Source organism: Anomaloglossus baeobatrachus, chromosome 2 (assembly GCF_048569485.1).
Source record: "Anomaloglossus baeobatrachus isolate aAnoBae1 chromosome 2, aAnoBae1.hap1, whole genome shotgun sequence".
NCBI classification, from domain to species: domain Eukaryota; kingdom Metazoa; phylum Chordata; class Amphibia; order Anura; family Aromobatidae; genus Anomaloglossus; species Anomaloglossus baeobatrachus.
The window spans coordinates 640,225,625-640,250,246 of record NC_134354.1 but is presented as its reverse complement, the minus strand read 5'-3'; the positions used below and the strand labels follow the sequence as shown (position 1 = coordinate 640,250,246).

General features: G+C 48.9%; 1 protein-coding gene across 1 annotated transcript in view; it reads left to right on the top strand.

Moving 5' to 3' along the window:
* The first annotated feature begins 244 nt into the window (after positions 1–244).
* Positions 245–24,622, top strand: part of DDN (dendrin) — a 71,137-nt gene continuing 46,759 nt past the window's right edge. Inside the window, exon 1 of the mRNA XM_075334405.1 lies at positions 245–326. The gene's annotated coding sequence lies outside the window, so the exon portion shown is untranslated. The remainder of the gene's footprint in view (positions 327–24,622) is intronic.

Genomic DNA, 24,622 nt, shown 5'->3' with positions numbered 1-24,622 from the left:
AATTAATGTAAGAAGATGCAAACGTCTTTATTTTCTGCCTCTTCGGATCAGCTGTCTTATGAACCCTCTCATTAGAGTACATGGAGGAGTTTTGTATGGCGTTAACCTCAGTAATGAAGATTTCATTATTTGTTTGTCTACCACATATTACAGACAATAATTGGGATTTCTTAGTTTGGAGGAGGCTGCCCCAATAGTAATATAACTAGAGCGGCATGCTGACATTGATATTTGTGCACCGCCGTGTGCTGCGGTGCCTGAGCTTGTACTTTGCATATCTTCTTAATCCAGCTGTAGGAATAGCGCTGTTACATCCCGTTCTAGCAGTAAGTACATTTTCTTTCCATATTTAACTCCTATGTAATACTTTTCAGAATGATTTAACTTTTCAAGTGATTTATATATCAATCTGTTTTAGATTTTTTTATTTTTTTTTTTAAAAACTGAATAAAAAAATTGATGGGCGACATTAATGGTCATTCTTATACTGAGGTTAGAAATACTGACAGTATTGCAAATATAAAAAGAATATCTGCAAAAATGTGATCTATATACTATGGTATGTTATATATGGTATTCGACTTGGAAAAAAGAACAGTAAAAATCAATAATTAGAATAACTTGCCGTCACTGTTACTGTAATCACTAGAATATTTAAGTACATGAGTATTTTGTCAAAATCTCAACATTTAAAAGGCTGATTTTTCTTTTATGTATTTTTATGTTGATGTAGTCTTATCAAAGCATGTGTTATGTGGGACAAGTTATCTTTTTAGCAGCTTAATTTTGGATTATATAAGTATGGGGTGGAGAGGGTTAAAAAAAGATTAATGCTGCCATTATTTGGGCTTTGTTTCTATAGAGTTTATCATTTGGTTTAAATTACATTTTATATATAATATATATATATATATATATATATATATATATATATATATATATATATATATATATATTTATTTGCTGGGTATTATGTTTTCCTGTTTCTATTGTTTTATTTTAATCCAGTTTTTCAACGCAAAACAGGGATTGAATTTCCTATATCCTCTATTGCTTTGGCTTCCAAAACTGCATCAGGACTTGTGAAACCCTCATATCTGTTTTTATTTGAGGACAATTGCATTGCTGCCATTGCTTTTCATATGGCATTCAGCTTGTGGTATAATTAAATCTATAATTTTATATTATTTGTTCTAAGGGTTGTGACAATACCAATTATGTGTTGTTTATTTTTAACAATTTTTTTAGTCCCACAATGGGAATTCAACATGCAAGACTTTGATTGCTTGTATAATACACTGCAATATTTAGGACCTAATAAGCTCACAGACATGGAGGCTCATAACGACCCCTACAATATCGTTGTGTTGTAGACACACAGATGGGAGACGGGCTGATAGACGAGTCCTCTCCCTGTGTCTAACCATTAAGGAGTCATGTGGCATTTCAGAGATTACTCAGATATGATAAGAATTATCTCCAGTGCTGGCCATTGCGTTAGGATGTCAGTAGTAGTTTATCCACTGCTGATAGCTCGGGTATAGCTATTGAGTAAGGTAACGCTTGGTGGATGGTCAGCCGGTTGAGCATTTTGTCTCTCTACGTGCTTTAAGAACCCCCTTAACAATACTAACATGCCCAATCAAAAGTACCTGCATCATGCCCTCCATATACAGTATGGCCTCATACCTCCTTATATTTCCCAGACAAAGCCCCCTATGCCTATATAGATCACTCAAGAACTCACAATGGTCTGAATCTCACTAGTAGTCTTATACGTAGTACATTCTCATGGTACAGCAGTTGAGGAGCGCTTCCAAGGACTACACTGTAAATCCTGCACATGGTTTTATCGCAAAGCACAAGTAGAAGTTTGGTTTAATAAAACCTCGTAACTGTAGCAATAGTGTGTGTTTTGTTTTTTGTTGTTATTAATTAGGGATGATCGAATACCTCAAATATTCGGCTTGGCGAATATTTGACAAATAACTCGTCGCTATGCGAATATTCGACAAATAACTCGTCGCTATGCGAATATTCGACAAATAACTCGTCGCTATGCGAATATTCGACAAATAACTCGTCGCTATGCGAATATTCGATGCGCCGTGTAAGTCTATGGGAAGCCCGAATAGTTGCAAATAGTTGTTATTCGGGTTTCCCATAGATTTACATTGCACATCGAATATTCGCAAATAGTCGAATAGCGGTGACTTATTCGGCAAATATTTGCAAAGCCGAATTTTTGAGGTGTTCGATCATCCCTATTATTAATCTCAGTCTGCAACTTTGGGCTCCATGTCATCCTTTTTTCCGTTGCTGTCTGTCCTTATGTCAGATACCATAGCATACTTTACCGCATGGTATTTTTCATAAAAGACGTACAGCACTGGATAAGATGGCAAACAGTTAAAAGTTGCAGTCTTTGTATTCAGTTTGCACCACTACTCAATGGCTACATCCTGGTTCTGTCTGAATCCTGTTTTATGGGGGGATTAAGATGGAAAACCCAGATGAAGACCGCAAAGGAGGCAGAAATATAATGTAAAAATGGCCTCAGTCCTCAGTTACATGGAACTAAATATGCTCCCTTCATTAACAGGTACAGTTTTAAAGTTAAAATAAAAAAATCTACTTTCAAAAGGTCTGTGCAGCTTCAGACTTAAGACCATGTTGAGTATTTGGTGAGTATCTTACCTCAGTATTTGTAAGCCAAAACTATGAGTGGGTAAAAAATACGGAAGTGGTGCCCGTGTCTCTATTACACTTTTTCTCTGATTATCCCACTCAAGGTTTTCGCTTACAAATAATAAAATGGCAACAAAAAGGAATAAATATCCTCCAAAAATTATGCATTACTTACAGCAAAGAAGGGCAGCAGTTGTACATCGTCCAGGCCAAAAACTAGTACTCTAACAGGATACAGCTAAACCTCCACTAAGTGGAGGCATCACAGGTGCAGGAGGAGCAAATCACTCACACACTTCCAAAAAATGGAGGGGGCAATTGCTGGATAATAAAACTGCACACTGATGGCTTGCATAGAGTGCTGTTCACACATGCAGATGCACAGTCACAAGCCCGCAGCCTATTTGGTGACGCTCATACTATTGGATTAGGTGGGCTGCCAAGCCGTACTCCATCTGTGCACAATACAGGGACAGATGGTCTAATATGCAAGGCCCAACAGAAAGGGGCCTGGCTGCATCCTGTACAAAAAAATGAGGTTTTAGTTGGTATTATGGCCATAAGACGGAAGCCTACAACCCTCGCCACGGGAACCTGTGACTGTGCATCTGCATGTGTGAACAGCGCTCTATGCAAGCCATCAGTGTGCAGTTTTATCATCCAGCAATTGCCCCCTCCATTTTTTGGAAGTGTGTGAGTGATTTGCTCTTCCCACACCTGTGATGCCCTTGCTTAGTGGGGGTTTAGCTGTATCCTGCTAGAGTACTAGTTTTTGGCATGGGCGATGTACAACTGCTGCCCTTCTTTGCTGTATCGCTTACAAATACTGAGGTAAGAAACTCACCAAATACTAAACGTGCGCACGTGGCCTTAACTTGTATTCACATATATCAGTCATAGTGTACCGCCCTGAGAGGGGCCCGGCCGCTTCTCTGCGGCTCGGGCCAAGCCGCTCGAGGTCCGGGCTCGGGTTGTCGGTGGCACGAGCGCCGCCGGACCGGGCACCACGTCGCTCTGTTAAGGGGGAGGCAGTAGGGTGGTGGTGGTGTGGGACAAGGCGCGCAGCCGGGGAGGGCCGCGTTGTTGTCCTACAGGTCGTGATGCCACCCACGGGTCGTGATGACGGGATGCACCACCGCTGCGGCTGGAGTGAAGGGGGCTCGTCCTGGATTGGTGTGGCGGCCGCAGCTTAGATGTTAGCCCCTCCGTGGGTAGGGGCGGTGTGTCCCGGGGCCCGGTGAGGGACTGGGCGACGGTGTTGTTGTCGGGGTGCAGGGTGCCGTGCTGCGGTGCAGTGTCGTGCCCGGATGGCACTGGTGTACTCACGATTAATTCACACTCCGAGTCACTTGTAAACCAAAGTTCAGGTATGGTCGGGTCCCGCAGCCGGCTGCTTGTGTTCCCTTGTGAGGTTGGTGGTGGCCCCTTTCCCTTGCACCTCTTGTGGTTTTCGGCTCCCCTGCCTGGACAGTGGTAGCCCGCTCCCTGGCGTTAAGCTGCCGGAGGAGCCCTCGGTTGCCCGCAGGCGCTGGCCCATCGGATGTTTGGCCCTTGGTGGTGGCTCTCACCCAGTATCGGTCGGCTTTTGCCTTCTTTCGGGACTTTGGGTGAGGATGAACCCGTGAGGTCCAGCCAGCAATCAGTTAATTTGCCTATACTCAGTGGCTTCTAAGCTAGGACGGGGTCTGAGTACCCCGTTTCTGGTGCTCCGGTAAACGGTTGACTCCCCGGTTCAGGGCCGGCGGGCTCCAACCCTGGCCCGGTCCCTACGGTTCCACCGGTTGCTGTACCAATACTCCTGCAGGCGGCCACCACCGTCTGCCTGCCTGACGATTCAAGGGTCCCAGGCTCCTACCCGGGTCCCTGACAGCTTTACAACTCCACTCCTCTCACTGTCACTCTCAAAACTCTTCTCCTTTGTATTTCCTGACTCAGGACAGTAGTCTCCTTGGTGGGCGTGCCTTTCTGCCTGACTCCGCCCATCTGGTGTGCCCTACTCATCCTGAGGGAGGCATCAGGTCTCCCTTTCGGGTGACGGGTGTGTCCTCACAAGGGGTGGGGGTGTGTGTGTAATGTGGTAGGTGTTGTTACCTGTGACCCCTGGGGTCCAGGGCGTCACATTCCCCCTTGGTTTAATGCAGACAAACTCCGGTTTATTTTTATTTTTCTTTGAACTGTAAAACGGTAAAACGGGAAACACTTATAATGTACAAATGTTATTATAATTGTATGGTTTATGCAGGTCTTCCCATAATGGGAGGCATATTACTTTAACGTTTCATAACTTTATTAACGGAACGGGTTCATGTCCTTCCGCCTTTCCCACCCAAACAACCTAGCCTTGATGCTGCCTCTAAGAAATGGGCAGCACCCCTTTTCCCCAGTCCGGAAACAGGAACATGGCCAGATCACCCAGGCGGGAATGGGTACTGTGCGGCGCACCCGGCAGTTGTTCAAGGGCTCCCCGGAGGATGGTCACCGGTCCCGGTGGTGGTCGGACCCCAGCCTGCTCTGCTGCGGGTCCTACCTCTAATCTGCCTCTCCGGAGGCTAACGGAACGGGAAGGCATGTTAAAAGGGGGCAGGTAGGGCACTATTTACAAGCCCAAACGTTTTTGGGTGGCCAGCAAGTCCACGGCCTTGTCCATGAGCAGTCACTCACGCAACAGGGTGTAAAACGGGGTTTCAAACACAAGTCCCAACGGGGACAGGTCCTTTTATAACGTAATCAGGTGAGTGTCTCATCAATTGGTTACTGGTTCATTCAACTTATATACACAATCAAGTCTCGCACCCCTAAATGGCAGTTTCCCTGTACCTAAGCAGGGGCCTGCCTAGGTTGGGGCGGGTGGATCGTCTCAGTACTGGAGTGTCAGTGGCAGGTAACGGGAAAGAGGGGACAACAGGTCCCTCTTCCCGGGTGTCGGGTGGAGTAGGTAGAGGCCTAGGGGGACTGGGGATAGGTGCATCCCTGGGCACTGGCTCTGCTGGTTCTCTGGCGGGCGTTTCCGTTTCCACTTCTTCCGCGGGTTGCGGGAACATTATCACGGGAACAATCACCACACCATTCTGCATGGACCAGTCTGCTGGAAAATCTCCCATAACGGTATGGATCACCTTCTTCTTCGTTGCCTCGTCACAGGGCACGGGAACTGGGGCCTCTTCTACCAACTTCTGGGGATCCGGGCATTTCTTCAGGTGGTCCCTGGAAACTGTAGCCGTGGTTCTCCCCTGGTCGCGACTGATCAGGTAGGTCTTCTCATTCCCCCATTCGGTGGGCTGTACATACGGGGTCCTCTCCCACTGATCGTCAAGCTTATGGGTTCTGCGTTTACGCTTCAGCACCACATCTCCTGGTTCGAAGGGAGTAGCCGGAGCTCGTTGGTTAAAGCGCTGTTCCTGCTTCTCCCGGCTCTGACGCAGGTTCCGCTCCACATACTCTTGAATTCGCCAGTACTGTACTTGGCATTTGGCATCCCAGCTGGCGGTGGAGGGCAGGGCTTCGGGCGCTTCCAAACCCATTTCTAAGTCTACCAGCAGTCGCCCGGGTTGGGCCCTCACCAGGTATGCCGGGGTACACTTGGTGGAACTACAGGGTATGTTGTACATATTTACCAAGTCGGGCAGCTTCTCCAGGCCCCAAGTTCCGCTCTTCCAGGGGCAATGTTTTGAGGAGGTTCAGGACCAGATGGTTCATTTTCTCACACATCCCGTTGGTCTGGGCATGGTAGGGGGTGGTCCGGATTTTCTTGCACCCGTACAAGTGGCAGAACTCCTGAAACACTTCTGCTTCAAAGGCCGGACCCTGATCCGTAAGCACCTTTGGGTAGCCATGGGGTCGGCAGACATAGGCTTGAAAGGCCCTGGCCGTGGTACGGCCAGTCAGATCTTTCACCGGGACAACCACCATGAATCTGGAGTAGTGGTCTACGATGGTTAAGGCGTAGGTGTACCCGTTTCGGCTGGGCGCAAGCTTGACATGATCCAAGGCAACCAATTCCAGCGGCTGGTGGGTAACAATCGGCTGCAGCGGGGCCCTTTGGCTAGCTTCATCCCATCTTCTCAGCGTACAAGGGCCGCACTCTCGGCACCACGCCTCTACGGAATCCCGCATCCCACTCCAGTAGAACCGCTCTCATAACAGCATCTCCAGCTTCTTCCAACCGAAGTTCCCAGCACCATCATGATAAGCTCGAAGGACCTTGGGTACACAATCTTGAGGCACCACCAACTGGCGGACCTTCTCGTGGGTCTTCGGGTCGATCAACTCCCGGTACAACTTCTGCTGGTACAGGCACAGGCGGTCCCTCTCTTTCCACAGTCGCTGGGCTTCAGAGGGGGCCGCTGGGTCCATCCGGCGCACGCCTTGGGCTATCAGGGTCTTAACCAGTCGGACCGCAGGCACCTGGTCTTGGGCTTCTCGCCACTCCTGACTGGGCAGCGGATCGAGGTCCACCTGCTGCTTCTCCTCCTGTGGCCGGTGGAATGTGGGCAGCTCTATCTCCTCCAGACGGTCCTCTTCCGCCTCCTCATCAGATAGATGCGGCATCCTGGACAGGGCATCTGCATTGGTGTTCTTGCGCCCAGCGCGGTACTTGACAGTGAAGTCGTAGTTAGACAACCGAGCCATCCACCTTTGCTCAAGAGCGCCTAGTTTGGCCGTGTCCAGGGAAGGCCGTAGTCGGGGTAGGCTAGGATCTCCTTTCCTGTCAATGCTGACTTCAGCCGACGAAAGGACTCTTCCTGCTGCTCACCCCACACAAACGGGGTCCCGGATGGTCTACCAACCTTGGTCTGTCCCACTAGGAGGTCTTGCATCGGGGAGGCCATTTTCGTGTACCCCTTGATGAAGCGGCGGCGGTAGTAGCCCACCAGGCCCAAGAACTGTCGTACCTCTCTCACTGTGGTCGGGCAGGGCCATTCTTGGATGGCTGTGATCTTCTCCAAGTTTGGGGCCACACCCTCAGCACTCACCATATGTCCGAGATACTGCACTCTGGGCTTCAGCAGGTGGCATTTGGACGGCTTCAACTTCATCCCGTATTTAGCCAGAGCCGCAAACACTTCCGCCGGGTGCTCCAGATGGGATTCATATGTCCTGGAGTATACGATCACATCATCCAGATACAGTAGAACTGTTTCAAAGTTAAGATGACCAAGACAACACTCCATGAACCTCTGGAAGGTCCCCGGGGCATTACACAGCCCGAATGGCATGCTGTTGAATTCGCAGAGACCCATCGGGGTAGTAAACGCGTTTTTTTCACTGTCCTCCAGCGCAACTGCCACCTGCCAGTAGCCACTGGTGAGATCAAGAGTGGAGAAATAGTTTGCGGTTTTCAGCGCGGCCAGAGACTCTTCGATGCGGGGGAGAGGGTAGGCATCCTTATGTGTGATCTGGTTGATTTTGCGGTAGTCCATGCACATCCTCATGGTGCCATCCTTCTTCACTAGCACCAATGGGGCTGCCCAGGGACTACAACTATCCCGAATGACCCCCGCCTCCTTCATGTTGTGCAGCATATCTTTAGCGCACTGATAATGTGCTGGGGTAATTGGCCTATACCTCTCCTTAATGGGCGGGTGTGTGCCTGTAGGGATATGGTGTTGGACCCCGTAAATCCTCCCGAAGTCTAGTGCATGTTTGCTAAAAACTTGCCCGTACTCCTGAACCACCCGGTATACCCCCTCTTTGTGATGTGCGGGGGTAGATTCGGTGCCGACATGTAGCTCCCGGCACCAGGCCTCTGGCTATAAGGGTGAGGTATTGTGGCTAGTGTCAGGTGCAGGGACAGTGGGAGCGGTCTCGTGGATGGCGTGGGTGTCTATGGTGAACAGCTTGGCTATCGTGGCGTAGCGGGGGAGCCTAACTTCTTCTTCTCCACAGTTCAGCACTCTCACCGACACTCTCCCCTTCTTGACGTCAATCACCCCTCTGGCGGCCATTACAGTGGGCCAGTGTTCCGAAGGCGAGGGCTCCACCATCGCCGGGTAATCCCGTCCCTGGGGGCCGACTGCTGCTTTGCACCAGATCATCATTTTGCTCCTGGGCGGCACCACCAGGGGTGCCACATCCATCACCCGCGCACCACCAATCTCTAATCTCTACACCTGTCAGGTTCACTTGCTGCCGCTGCAAGAGGGCCCGGATCTCGCGCTGGAGTGCCCTCTGCCGGCCCCCTTCTGCCGTGGTGGACAACTCCTGCAGCAAGCTCAACACCTCGCCCATGCAGTGCTCCATCACATTCGTCCCTAACACTATCTTCGGGTTACGGTCATTAGACTCATGCAGTACTACAATCATTCCCTGGCGCTTCAATTCTGTCCTTCCCACAGTCATGGTTAAGCCCCACTTGCGTCATAGGGAGTCCGTTAGCTGCAACAACAGTCATGCTACTATCGGGAGGGCTAAGTTCACTGTCATCCCAATACCACTGGTACAACATATAGGGCATGGTTGTTACCTGCGATCCAGTGTCCAGTAAGGCTGTGGTCAGGACCCCATCCACTGTCACCGAGATGATAGGGCGGCCTCTGACATACCGATCCCGCCAGTCCACCGGGCCATGGGGGTCTACTCCTGAGGATTGGCCCTTGGCCCCAGGGGTTTGCTCGTTTAACGGACAGCGACGAGCATAATGGCCAGGCTGGTTACACCGGTAGCACACCGGCGGCCCATACCGGAGATCATTGACCCTCCTCCGCTGCATCCACGGGACATCCTCGGGGCGGTCAGCGAGCTGGATGGTCTCCAGGGGCTTGACTCTCGACGGAAGCTTGAGTGCGGCGATCACACGGGCAAGATCCTCATTCATGCGTTGCACCTTATCAGCCAGTTCGTCACTTGCCCCAGCGGGTGCAGCCAGGGCCGGTAGGGACAACAGTGGAGGTAGTACAGCGACAGGAGCGGTGGAGGCCGGCCAGAGGGCCGCGTCCGGGGGGTTAATCTCCAGGGGCTGCAGGGCCTTGATTGCCCGCTCTTTCACTACTGCAAAGTCTAGGTCAGGGTGCTCGAGGGTCCACAGCCGCAGCTGCTTGCGGTCTTCGGCAGACCCCAGGCCCCGTAGGAACTGCTCCACCAACATCTTGTTGCTATCGGCCTCACTGATGGTATCTACCCACTTCAGGGTTCGGAGGGCCGTCTGCAGACATAAGGCGTAGTCTCTGATGCTGTCTACTGACCGCTGCCGGCAGTGGTAAAACTGCATCCGGAGTTCGGCTGCGGTGCGAGTCTCGAAGGCGGCCTGGAGCTTTTCAAAGATAGTGGTCACAGAGGCCCGGTCCGCGCCAGCCCAGGTCTCCGTCTCCTGCTCAGCCGCCCCAGTCAGCTGCCCTAAGACTACCACCGCACGCTGCTTGCTAGTCATGGCATACAGGTCGAGAACCGAGCATATCTTTTTCCGGAAAGCTTGCAATGTATCAGGCTTTCCGTCGTACTGGGGTAGCCAGGCTGCACCGGGCACATAGGGCAGGGAGATCGGCATTACCTGGGTGACCGCCGGACCCGCGGCCTCCTCCGCTGGTGCGACCGGAGCAGGGACGACCGCATCCCCGCCGTCGGGCGCCGCCGCTCTGGCGGCCTGCGCCATCTCATCGTCGCCGCTGGGTGCCGACATGTTCTCGCCGCTTTTCCCTTGGTTTTCTCTTTGCGCTCTTCCTCTGGGGGCGGGGTTTCACTTTCGCGCCTTCACTGCTCGGGGAAGACGACTCGAGCGGGAAACTTTCGCGCCAAAATTGCGGATTTTCAACTGACGGATACTTCTAAGGCGCACTTCCACAGGTAAGTGGACTGTCCGAATCCTGTTCGTGACACTAGAAGAGTCTATGTGTACTGCCCTGAGAGGGGCCCGGCCGCTTCTCCGCTGCTTGGGCCGAGCCGCTCGAGGTCTGGGCTCGGGTTGTCGGTGGCACGAGCACCTCCGGACCGGGCGCCACGTCGCTCTGTTAAGGGGGAGGCAGTAGGGTGGTGGTGGTGTGGGACGAGGCGCGCAGCCGGGGAGGGCTGCGTTGTCGTCCTACGGGTCGTGATGCCACCCACGGGTCGTGGTGACGGGATGCACCACCGCTGCGGCTAGAGTGAAGGGGGCTCATACGGGATCAGTATGGCGGCCGCAGCTTAGATGTTAGCCCCTCCGTGGGTAGGAGCGGTGTGTCCCGGAGCCCGGTGGGGGACTGGGCGATGGTGTTGTTGTCGGGGTGCAGGGTGCCGTGCTGCGGTGCAGTGTCGTGCCCGGATGGCACTGGTGTACTCACGATTAATTCACACTCAGAGTCACTGGTAAACCAAAGTTCAGGTATGGTCGGGTCCCGCAGCCGGCTGCTTGTGTCCCCTTGTGAGGTTGGTGGTGGCCCCTTTCCCTTGCACCTCTTGTTGTGGTTTTCGGCTCCCCTGCCTGGACAGTGGTAGTCCGCTCCCCGGCGTTAAGCTGCCAGAGGAGTCCTCGGTTGCCCGCAGGTGCTGGCCCGTCGGATGTTTGGCCCTTGGCGGTGGCTCTCACCCGGTATCGGTGGGCTTTTGCCTTCTTTCGGGGCTTTGGGTGAGGATGAACCCGTGAGGTCCAGCCAGCAATCAGTTAATTTGCCTATACTCAGTAGCTTCTAAGCTAGGATGGGGTCTGAGTACACGGTTTCTGGTGCTCCGGTAAACGGTTGACTCCCCGGTTCAGGGCCGGCGGGCTCCAACCCTGGCCCGGTCCCTACGGTTCCGCCGGTTGCTGTACCGGTACTCCTGCAGGCTGCCACCAACGTCTGCCTGCCTGACGGTTCAAGGGTCCCAGGCTCCTACCCGGGTCCCTGACAGCTCTACAACTCCACTCCTCTCACTGTCACTCTCAAAACTCTTCTCCTTTGTATTTCCTGCCTCAGGACAGTAGTCTCCTCGGTGGGCGTGCCTTTCCGCCTGACTCCGCCCACCTCATGTGCCCTACTCGCCCTGAGGGAGGCATCAGGTCTCCCTTTCTGGTGATGGGTGTGTCCTCACAAGGGGTGGGGGTGTATGTGTAATGTGGTAGGTGTTGTTACCTGTGACCCCTGGGGTCCAGGGCGTCACAATAGCATTTTCTTTCCAACACCAGCGTTCAGTAAAATGACATGCATACATATTGATTTAACATTAGACGCTGTAAACATATGACTTAGCCCATCTGATTACACCCCTACAGCCAGACTGCTCTTGTCTGATCTGTGTGAGGAGGAAGGAAATGTCTGATATTCTGATAAAGTATAGACGTTTATATATTTCGTAGGGTGCATTTACACTGGACAGTTATTCCAGTAATGAATGTTTCCCTATAATTGGCTGGTGAAAGCAGGCTCGCAATCAACTGATGAATGAGCAAAACAATCGTTCATGTGCTTTCTAAATATCTCTCTTTGCATCCTAATCTGTTTTGTAATTCGCTTTAAGAATATGGTGCCCTACACTTTTCCCTATCCTGCAAATCACTAAATGTGTTTCAGTCACCGCTCAGTGCATAATGATGCAGTGCTGAGCCAGCTGTAAGTCAGTGTCGAGCTGTGGTAACAGCCGCAGCTCACTATGAACAGAGCGTTGACTGAAACCGGTCTGGTCACTCCACTATGACTAGTGATTAGAGTTGAGCATGGTTCGTGGTTCTCCAGTTCGCGGTTCGAGTGATTTTGGGGGCTGTTCTAGATCGAACTAGAACTCGAGCTTTTTGCTAAAGCTCGATAGTTCTAGTTACATTTGAGAATGGTTCTAGCAGCAAAAAGTCAAGCTAATTACTAGCTGGCTTTCCACTGTAAGTCACTCTGTGACTCACACTATTATGAAATTTCAGCGTATAGTGTGTGGGAACAGCGCATTCAGATCACTGCTGCTAGGATAATTTCCTTGTCTTCCTTCCCTAAGCGCACGTGTGTAGTGGGGCGGGCCAGCATGTCAGCCAATCCCAGACACACACAGCTAGTGGACTTCTAGCCAGAGAAGCAACGGCATGTGTGATAGGATGTCCATGTCACATGTCCCTGCATTATAAATACGGGCATCTGCCCGTCTGGACGCCATTATCTGCCTTCTGCGTCTGGGTGTCAGTCACCACTGGCGTAGCTCCTGTCTCCGATACTGCTGTGTACGCTCTATACACAGCGCTATACAGAATAGGGATAACAGTTTCTTTCAGCTCTTGTAAGGGCTAATTACAGCAGGCTCAGAGCCATAGGTGACAGTCAGGTCCGTGGAAACAGATTTTAACAGCTACACAAGATGACAGCGTCTGTGTAGCTAAGGTCAGGGATTTCCTCGCTGCATTTCCCCATTAGGAGGGATAGAAAGTGAGGCTTCCTTTCCTCTACCCAGACCCACAACCCTGCCACTGTACCCTCCTGCCCTTTGCACACTCAAGCTCATTGTTACTAAGCCATTATACTAGCAAACACTGAGTAAACTTAGTGGCATCCTAAAAGAGGCAGTTGGACTTCCATTAGTGTCCCACTAGTGCAAATCTATTTGCAGCACCTCTGCATTGCACACTCAAACTCATTGTTACTAAGCCATTATACTAGCAAACACTGAGGAAACTTAGTGGCATCCTAAAAGTGGCTGTTGGACTTCCATTAGTGTCCCACTGGTGCAAAGCTATTTGCAGCACCTCTGCATTGCACACTCCTGCTCTGTTTTTAATAAGCTATAATAATAGCAAAAAATGCTGCCAGTTAGTGGCATCCAAAAAGTAGCTGTTGTACTCCATTTGTGCCCCAATGGTGCCAAGCTATTTCTAGCACCTCTGCATTGCACACTCCTGCTCTGTTTTTAATAAGCTATAATAATAGCAAAAAATGCTGCCAGTTAGTGGCATCCAAAAACTGGCTGTTGTACTCCATTTGTGCCCCAATGGTGCCAAGCTATTTCTAACACCTCTGCATGACACCCTCCTGCTCTGTTTTTAATAAGCTATTGTCGCGGGCGGAGGAGGGGACGCCGCGTTCTCCCACTGCTCAGGTCCGGCTGGCACTGCAGCCTGCTGCTGCTGCTCGGTGGCTCGAGCGATGGGCCGGATCCCGGGGACTCGAGCGGCGCTCCTCGCCCGTGAGTGAAAGGGGATTGGGTTTTGGGATAGTTTATTGTCCGTGACGCCACCCACGGCTGTGGTGATTGAGTGGGCACCACCGCTGCTCTGGTTGGGGAGCCCGGGAGAGATGGTACGGAGCAGCCAGTTGTTGATTTACCCCTCCGTGGGTAGGGGTCTTGGTGCTCCCGGGGCCCAGTGATGGGGTTGGTATGGTGGACAGGCGGGTATGGGGCCTGTGGGGGTGCAGGGGCGCAGGGGCAGCGCTGTGCCGCACGGCACGGAGGTACTCACTCAGCCAGTAAACACGACACAGTTCTCGGTAAACAAACGGCTGATTGGACGGGTCCCTCGGACGGTTCACGGTGCTGCGGTTCCCTGCAGTTAGCGGTGACGGTCCCTTCCTTGCACCTATGTAAAGTCCTTTTGGTAGCGATGGGTTCCCACCGGTTACCCACTCCTCGGCTTCAAGCTGGGCCGAAGGAGCTCTACTCTTGCCCACAGGCGCTGGCCCTGGGAAACTGGTGCCCTGGCGGTGGCGGTGTCTCCCCTTCACGGTCGGGCTGTTGCCTTCAATCGGGACTTGGTTGTTAGGAGACAGAGGTCCCCTTCACTGACGGATTTAGCAAATTATGGCGACTCCTAGCCTTGCCGGCATCCGAAAGGCCCCTGCCCTGATGCTGACTGTTCTTCGTATACTGCTCCAGTACCGCCGGGTCACCACCCGTCCGCGGTCCTTCCAGCAACCTCCAAACAGTCCCCCTGCAGACTATCACCGCCGTCTGCTGACCTTGCTGTCACAGTCCTGGGCACCTCTGTCTAGCACCTCTGCATGACACCCTCCTGCTCTGTTTTTAATAAGCTATAATAATAGCAAAAAATGCTGCCAGTTAGTGGCATCCAAAAAGTGGCTGTTGGACTTCCATTTGTGCCCCAATGGTGCCAAGCTATTTCTAACACCTCTGCATTGCACCCTCCTGCTCTGTTTTTAATAAGCTAAAATAATAGCAAAAATTGCTGCCAGTTAGTGGCATCCAAAAAGTGTCTGTTGTACTCCATTTGTGCCCCAATGGTGCCAAGCTATTTCTAGCACCTCTGCATGACACCCTCCTGCACATTTTGCAACGCTATTTTTATAGCAAACTCATGGAATTCTTTGCTGCATTTCACCATTAGGAGGGATAGAAAGTGAGGCTTCCTTTACTGTCCTTGTACACACAGAACACGGCCACTGTTCCCACCTGCCCACTTTTGCCACGCTATTTAATTTGCCCAAAGAGCTGACACTTTTTCTGCCATCCTAAAATTGTCTGGAATACTAAGTTAGTGTTCCTTTGCTGCCAAGCAAGGTACAACACATGTGCGTTCTACACTCCTTTCCATTTGTGGAATGCAATAATTAACTGCAGGTAGTCCAGCCAATCTTTCACGAAGGTGCAGGCGTGGCTATAATGTAGCCTTCATCCAATGGTGGTTCTCTCGATGTCTGACAGCTCAACAATACCATCTGTTTCCACTTCCAAAACAAGTGACGACCTGGCAATCACACTCCCGCTTACGGGTAAAGGGGTGGAAGTTCATCGTGAAAAAGCATGTGAGACTGCTGTCCCCACAGTCACAGAAGATGAAGAGCATGCAAATGCACTTGATGGGGCAGACGGTGGTTGCACAGCCCCGCTAGGCCGCATTGTAGCACAGTGAAATTCCCTTTGCGACTTATGCTTCATTTTAAGTCTTGTATTTGGTGGGATCGACAGTATGCAGCAAAACCACGCAACATGAAAAGCACTGTTTGCAGTTGGGTTCATAAATGATTCTTTCACTTCCCCAAAACAAACAATAAGAACCATGCATTAAATTGAAATAATAGAACAATCTAATCAGTGGCCTACTGCTTGCTAAGCCCTCTGTGTAGCAGCAGTAATTGTGTGTTTGTGCGTGTATGTGTGTGTGTGTGTGTGTGTGTGTGTGTGTGTGTGTGTGCGAAGACAACTAACTAGTGGCGCATCACAAGAGCTTCCCAGTTATCTACCTAAACATAGACAAAACACATCACCCACCCTAAATACCCTTGTTAGTTGAAGCCTCACAGATAAGGAAGAATTTAACAGTGTGAATGCAAACCACACAGCTCTGCAACACAGTCATGTAAATATTGAAAAGCAACATTCAATGCAAACATTTGTCACTGTCCCTCTATGATTTAAAATGTACGTGACAATTTGACAGTGCAGAGGCAGTAAGTATGATTGTCTATATCAGACCTGGGCAAGGGGCGGCCCGCGGGCCACATCCGGCCCGCCTACTCTCTGTGACCGGCCCGCCTGGCTCCGGGCGTCCTTGCTGGCCGGTCACTGATGAAGGCAATCTGACCTGTTGTTCGGAGCTCCAGGCTCCGGGCGGCCCGTGGTCAGATTGCCCTCATCACACGCTGCGTGCCGGCGTGCAGGGAACAGAGGACAGATCCTGCAGCGCCGCACAGTGCAGCAGCGGAACGCAGGAATCTGTCCTCTGTTGCCTGCCGGCACTTTCTCTGTGACACACACGCGCGCCCTGATGTCGTCAGTACGACGTGCGTGTGTGTCATTTGAAAAGTTCCCGCCCGGCAGGAGAAGAAGATGCAGCAGCCGGAACCCGTACGGAGAGAGGAAGCAGCTCAGCGGGGGGCCGTACAAGAGAAGGATGTCAGCGGGAGCCCGTACGGAGGTGTCTGAGGAGGGAAAGGTGAGTGGTCACTTGTAACCTGAGGGGACAATGGGGGGAGTGGAGGGGAGGGGGGGGTAACTGGTGAGTAATATTTGGGTGTAGTAATGTAGTATATGGCAATGTAGTTTTACAGGTGTAGTATATAGGGGTCTAGTGATGTATATGTGGATGTAGTGATGTATATAGGGGTGTAGTGATGTATATTACAGGTGTATATGGGGGTGCAGTGATGTATATTACAGGTGTATATGGGGGTGCAGTGATGTATATTACAGGTGTATATGGGGGTGTAGTGATGTATATTACAGGTGTATATGGGGGTGCAGTGATGTATATTACAGGTGTATATGGGGGTGTAGTGATGTATATTACAGGTATATATGGGGGTGCAGTGATGTATATTACAGGTGTATATAGGGGTGTAGTGATGTATATTACAGGTGTATATGGGGGTGTAGTGATGTATATTACAGGTATATATGGGGGTGTAGTGATGTATATTACAGGTATATATGGGGGTGTAGTGATGTATATTACAGGTGTATATAGGGGTGTAGTGATGTATATTACAGGTGTATATGGGGGTGCAGTGATGTATATTACAGGTGTATATGGGGGTGTAGTGATGTATATTACAGGTGTATATGGGGGTGCAGTGATGTATATTACAGGTGTATATGGGGGTGTAGTGATGTATATTACAGGTGTATATAGGGGTGTAGTGATGTATATTACAGGTGTATATAGGGGTGTAGTGATGTATATTACAGGTGTATATAGGGGTGTAGTGATGTATATTACAGGTGTATATAGGGGTGTAGTGATGTATATTACAGGTGTATATGGGGGTGCAGTGATGTATATTACAGGTGTATATGGGGGTGTAGTGATGTATATTACAGGTGTATATGGGGGTGCAGTGATGTATATTACAGGTGTATATGGGGGTGCAGTGATGTATATTACAGGTGTATATGGGGGTGTAGTGATGTATATTACAGGTATATATGGGGGTGCAGTGATGTATATTACAGGTGTATATAGGGGTGTAGTGATGTATATTACAGGTGTATATGGGGGTGTAGTGATGTATATTACAGGTATATATGGGGGTGTAGTGATGTATATTACAGGTATATATGGGGGTGTAGTGATGTATATTACAGGTGTATATAGGGGTGTAGTGATGTATATTACAGGTGTATATGGGGGTGTAGTGATGTATATTACAGGTATATATGGGGGTGCAGTGATGTATATTACAGGTGTATATGGGGGTGCAGTGATGTATATTACAGGTGTATATGGGGGTGTAGTGATGTATATTACAGGTATATATGGGGGTGCAGTGATGTATATTACAGGTGTATATAGGGGTGTAGTGATGTATATTACAGGTGTATATGGGGGTGTAGTGATGTATATTACAGGTGTATATGGGGGTGCAGTGATGTATATTACAGGTGTATATGGGGGTGTAGTGATGTATATTACAGGTATATATGGGGGTGCAGTGATGTATATTACAGGTGTATATAGGGGTGTAGTGATGTATATTACAGGTGTATATGGGGGTGCAGTGATGTATATTACAGGTATATATGGGGGTGCAGTGATGTATATTACAGGTGTATATAGGGGTATAGTGATGTATATTACAGGTGTATATAGGGGTGTAGTGATAGACATACTTCCCCTGAAGAAGAGGTGAAACGCGCGTAGGGACTGGTGTTTGCCTGGACTTGCTGTGATGTGGTCAGTAGTGTTTATTTACTATAACTGTGGATAAATTATAGGCTATGGTCATGCCGTTTTTGACTACTTTCTGTCCTTAGCCACATGGGCGAGGCTTTGGTTATACCATAAAGACTATATGGATATGACACATAAAACAGTGATCGCAATTAGTAACTGTGAGCTTGGGTACATTATCATCGAACAGTATCAATAGGAAATTATAGTGTGAGTTTACATACAATCCACTGTATTACATCCTTAATAGTTATGCTTAAAAATTGTGATCCTTTTATGTGTAGTTCATGGTGTAAATTGTCCACAATTACCGTTATTGACCTGTCCCAGCGGTTCAACCAACCCGGGACTAGTGGTTGTCCGGTCTTGCTGTGATGTGGTCAGTAGTGTTTAAATTAATTACTATAACTGTGGACAAATTACAGGCTATGGTAATGCCGTTTTTGACTACTTACTGCCCTTAGCCGCATGGGCAAGGCCTTGGTTGCACCATAATGACTATATAGATATGATATATAAAACTGTGATCGCAATTAGTAACTGTGAGATTGGGTACATTACCATCAAACAGTATCAATAGGAAATTATAGTGTGAGCTTATGTACAAATCACTGTATTACATCCTTATTTGTTATGATTAAAAATTGTGGTCCTTCTGTATGCAGTTTATGGTGTAAATTGTCCACAATTACTGTTATTGACCTATTCCAGCAGTCCAGCTAACCCTTTGAGGACTTACTTGCTGTATCAATTTTAATATGATTATAATAAAGATTATTTTTATTTAAAAATTTATACCACGGTTGTCTCTGTGTATAAAAAAAGGGGTGTAGTGATGTATATTACAGGTGTATATAGGGGTGTAGTGATGTATATTACAGGTGTATATAGGGGTGTAGTGATGTATATTACAGGTGTATATAGGGGTGTAGTGATGTATATTACAGGTGTATATAGGGGTGTAGTGATGTATATTACAGGTGTATATAGGGGTGTAGTGATGTATATTACAGGTGTATATAGGGGTGTAGTGATGTATATTACAGGTGTATATGGGGGTGCAGTGATGTATATTACAGGTGTATATGGGGGTGTAGTGATGTATATTACAGGTGTATATGGGGGTGCAGTGATGTATATTACAGGTGTATATGGGGGTGTAGTGATGTATATTACATGTGTATATAGGGGTGTAGTGATGTATATTACAGGTGTATATGGGGGTGTAGTGATGTATATTACAGGTGTATATGGGGGTGTAGTGATGTATATTACAGGTGTATATAGGGGTGTAGTGATGTATATTACAGGTGTATATAGGGGTGTAGTGATGTATATTACAGGTGTATATAGGGGTGTAGTGATGTATATTACAGGTGTATATAGGGGTGTAGTGATGTATATTACAGGTGTATATAGGGGTGTAGTGATGTATATTACAGGTGTATATGGGGGTGCAGTGATGTATATTACAGGTGTATATGGGGGTGTAGTGATGTATATTACAGGTGTATATGGGGGTGTAGTGATGTATATTACAGGTGTATATGGGGGTGTAGTGATGTATATTACAGGTGTATATAGGGGTGTAGTGATGTATATTACAGGTGTATATAGGGGTGTAGTGATGTATATTACAGGTGTATATAGGGGTGTAGTGATGTATATTACAGGTGTATATAGGGGTGTAGTGATGTATATTACAGGTGTATATGGGGGTGCAGTGATGTATATTACAGGTGTATATGGGGGTGTAGTGATGTATATTACAGGTGTATATGGGGGTGCAGTGATGTATATTACAGGTGTATATGGGGGTGTAGTGATGTATATTACATGTATATATGGGGGTGCAGTGATGTATATTACAGGTGTATATAGGGGTGCAGTGATGTATATTACAGGTGTATATGGGGGTGCAGTGATGTATATTACAGGTGTATATGGGGGTGCAGTGATGTATATTACAGGTATATATGGGGGTGCAGTGATGTATATTACAGGTGTATATGGGGTTGTAGTGATGTATATTACAGGTGTATATGGGGGTGCAGGGATGTATATTACAGGTGTATATGGGGGTGCAGTGATGTATATTACAGGTGTATATATTGGTGTAGTGATGTATATTACATGTATATATGGGGGTGCAGTGATGTATATTACAGGTGTATATAGGGGTGCAGTGATGTATATTACAGGTGTATATGGGGGTGCAGTGATGTATATTACAGGTGTATATGGGGGTGCAGTGATGTATATTACAGGTGTATATGGGGGTGCAGTGATGTATATTACAGGTGTATATGGGGGTGTAGTGATGTATATTACAGGTGTATATGGGGGTGTAGTGATGTATATTACAGGTGTATATGGGGGTGCAGTGATGTATATTACAGGTGTATATGGGGGTGTAGTGATGTATATTACAGGTGTATATGGGGGTGTAGTGATGTATATTACAGGTGTATATGGGGGTGTAGTGATGTATATTACAGGTGTATATGGGGGTGTAGTGATGTATATTCCAGCTGTATATGGGGGTGTAGTGATGTATATTACAGGGTGTAGTGATGTAGTATATGGGGATTGTTTGTGTATATAGTGTGTGTGTGTGTGTGTGTGTGTGTGTGTGTGTGTGTATTTATGTCTGTATATATATATATATTTATATAAGAGAGAAAAGCCCGTAACTGCGAGTGGTACTGGAGTTACATCGGGTACCACGTGCTCTCTCCCCGCCCCCTGCAGCGCCATACCGCCATTACAGGGCCTGATTGCGTTTCTCCGGTATATGTTTTCATACCTGTGACAGGTACCGGAGAAAACACGAGTCTGTGAAATAAAAATATTTTCCATATTCACCTGCTTTCTTCAGCTCTGCTGCCTCCCGCTCCTGACCACCGCTCATTCATTGATTATTCACCGCACTCAGGACCTGGAAGCCGGAGCATCGCGATGACAGCACCGGGCACAGCACCGTTGAGGACATCACCGCAAGGACAGGTGAGTATTCTGCAAGCACAGTGACCTCCAGGAGGTCATCAGAGTTTCCAATGAACTCTGATGACCCCCCTGCGACACCCACGCTTACAGCTTCATGGGTTCATCAGAGTTCATTGGGAACTGTGACGAGTCCCCGAGATGCTCCGGCTTCCAGGTTCTCAACACACACACACACCTGTATACTCACCCAGCGATGCGGTCCCCAGCGCTGTCCCTGCTTCCAGCTGCTCACTGCAGTGAATATTCAGTGAGTATAATTACCAGCAATAAGGAGCGGGAGGCAGCAGAGCCAGAGACAGCAGTGTTGGAGAGAGGTAAATATAGAAAATATTTTTATTAAAAAGACCCGTGTTTTCTCTGGTACTTGTCACACTGATGTCACACAAATCACATTAGTGTGCGATCCGTGTGACACCCGTGCTGCCGGAGAAAAAACGGACATGTGTGCGTTCAGGGCCACAAGGGGTCACACAGTCCGTAACTTACTGTTTGTATATGAAGGGATAGTATATATGCTATATACAGTATTGGGTAAAACTGAGTTAATTATATTAGTCCGGCCCTCTAAAACCATCCCAATTTCTCATGCGGCCCCATGGGAAAATTAATTGCCCACCCATGGTCTATATAGTCGTCCTACCCAGAACAGATATGTGTTTTCATAATAAAACAAAGTGTTGCGTGCACGCATTACTGTCTGTTCACAGCCTTCCGTACCCGGGTAATGTGATGTCCAGTTGCCATAAATACAGACTTTACGCTCCTATCATGGCTAACAGTATAGACAGCACCGGAAGAATGTTGGTCTGTTGCACAGGATGCTGCTCACTGGCATTACGGTACTCCTCGCAAAACTCCAAAATGACTCCCCTCACAATTGAACGAAGTGTTTCCGCGGTTGCTCCTTCCTGTGTGCCAATTTACCCCAGCCGCAGCCTAACTCCAGTGTTTCGGCAACTGAGTATGCTCTGCCTGACTGTGTCATTCCTGAGGCAAAGTCTTAATTTTGGGCTACAGCGCATGCTCGTTTCGACTGTGCCTGAGTCATTCTGCGACCTGCGGCTCAACACACTTACACAGGGCCCTGGTGCTTGACTCACTCTCAGGAGGCCACTAAAACTAACTGCACCCAACATCAGCCCTAGGTGTCCCCTTACACTGCAGTGGCGGTCCCCACTGACCGCAATACCGAGAGTGGCGTCACGAAAATACATATAAAGAAGCAACCTAAGTGTGACCAGACTCTTCCTCCAAGTGGAGTCCCTGAAGGTAATGCACCAACACAACACCTGTGGGACTTCACACTGACTGAGAAAAGCCTCTTTGCACAGGCACTTGCACTCCGTGCCGGGTCTAAGTCCTGTGTTGTGCCTAGACAGCATGCTGAAGCGGATAGTCTTTTTTTCAGAAACTGTATTTCATGCTACTGAGCATGCACTGCATCAGAGGCTAGGTCAGGTAATGAACTCTTTGGCCCTGCCCCTGATGTGGGGAACCCATAGGGCATCAGGTGTCCTGACAATTTGGCCAGGCCACTCCCAACAGGCTTGCAGAGGGCCGCCCCTATGACTTGTCACCTCATTGTTGTTGGTCAGACGATGACTGTTGAGGTGTTTTGGTTGTGGCAGCCATGAGGTCATCATTCAAGTGGCGGTTCAAAATAGGACGCTAGTTATGCCACTCATGACGTGTCACTCTGCTTTTGTCTCCAGGAGGTGCATTGTGGTCCACCCTGGTTTTGGGCGGACCCAGGTTATAAAAGGGGCTGGAGCCAAGAAGAAGGTGCCCAGTCTTCTATTATGCTCCAAAACAGCACACCTCCATGTGTTGAACCCATTGCGGCTTTAGGCCAGAGGTAGGCAGGGATAGGTTATCGATGCAGGCCGCCACCACAGTTGGTAACGCAGAACGTTTAAGAACAGCTCCTGTCCTACCAGTCCTGCTAGTGTAGCCCAGTGGCATAAACAGGCCTGCTGCTGCTGATACGCCTGCTGTCCACAGGTGTGTCCCCTACGCACACGGACTGCGTAACCAATGGCCCCTGTGTTGTTAACAGGGAGTTCCGGGGCTGGGTGGTCGTGTGGACCCTGTCACGCTAACAGGGCTCCAAGTCTCCAGATCCGAGTTGCGTCTAACTCGGTTCAGGCTACTATTTGTTTGAGAGTCAACCTGCTCTGTACCCTCCACCTAACCTTTCAGTTGCCAACCTCTCCTTTTCCATCTGTGAGCACGGTGGACACCGAATGGCGATTGGGATATCTACCTTTCTCTTTCTTTTCTTCTTAATATTTTTGATATAGCGGTAACATAGTATATACCACCTTATCCAAATCTGCCAGTCCCACCATACCAGATGTTGTTTCTTCAGCAAATGTTAATGTTGCTTAACCACCAAACCCACGGACACAAACTTTTTTACCCTTTCCAACACACCTGTTCCCCTTTCCACCAGCATCTGTCCTTTTTCAACTCAGTTTGTATATGACCAAAAATGCAACTCTGCAGGGACACCGTACTCAATGCCGTCTCAGCACAGCAGCCAGCCTTCGGTCCCTCAGATGTGGACAAGTAAGACCATTTCCTCCTATCGATGAAAAAGTGTTGAGATTCACTCTGTGCACCATTGGTGTTTAGTGGAAAAGCAGATGTAAGATTGCGTACCACCTTCTTCTGATACTCCTGCATACGTGCGTCCCTTTCTATGGCAGGAGTTATTTCGCAAAATTTTGTGTTGTACCGGGGATCTAACAGTGTGGCAACCCAGTAGTTAGCATGACTTGGAATTCGTACAATCCGAGGGTCATGTTGTAGGTAGTGCAGCAAGAAGGCGCTCATGTGTCTTGAGCATCCAGGAGGACCAAGTCCTTGGTGTGTTTGTGGCGGAGAGGTGAGAATCGTGCCTCCTTCCTCTGCCCTCTCCCCACAACCTCGCACAACCAAAATGTGGGCAAGCTCTCACTAATCTGCTGAGTCTTCCATGCCCATCGCCAGTTCGTCCTCCATTTCTTCCTGGGCTCCTGCACCTTCCTCAACTGTTTTGCTGATACTATGCTACCTTGATAATCCCTCTCCCCCACCGTACCATGACTGCCGCCAAGGTGCCGCTGACCGTCTGGACCTTGTAGATCTTGTTATCCCTTCCGCATATGACTCCTCCAGTACTTCCTCCCTTCCTCTTGGACCAACACCTGACTCCTAATAATACTTACAGTGTGTTCCATCATGTAGATGACCAAAATTGTCACGCCGAGAATGTCATCGCCAGTGTTAAACATCTGCGTCGACATTTGTAAACTGTGTAGAACGGTGCATATGTCCTTGATCTGACACCACTCCAGCAGCGTGATCTGCACCACCTCTGGATCAAGTTAGCCCAGGGTATACATCATAACGTATTTCAGCTGGGCTCTGCGGTGCTGCCACAGACGCTGCAACATGTGCAGA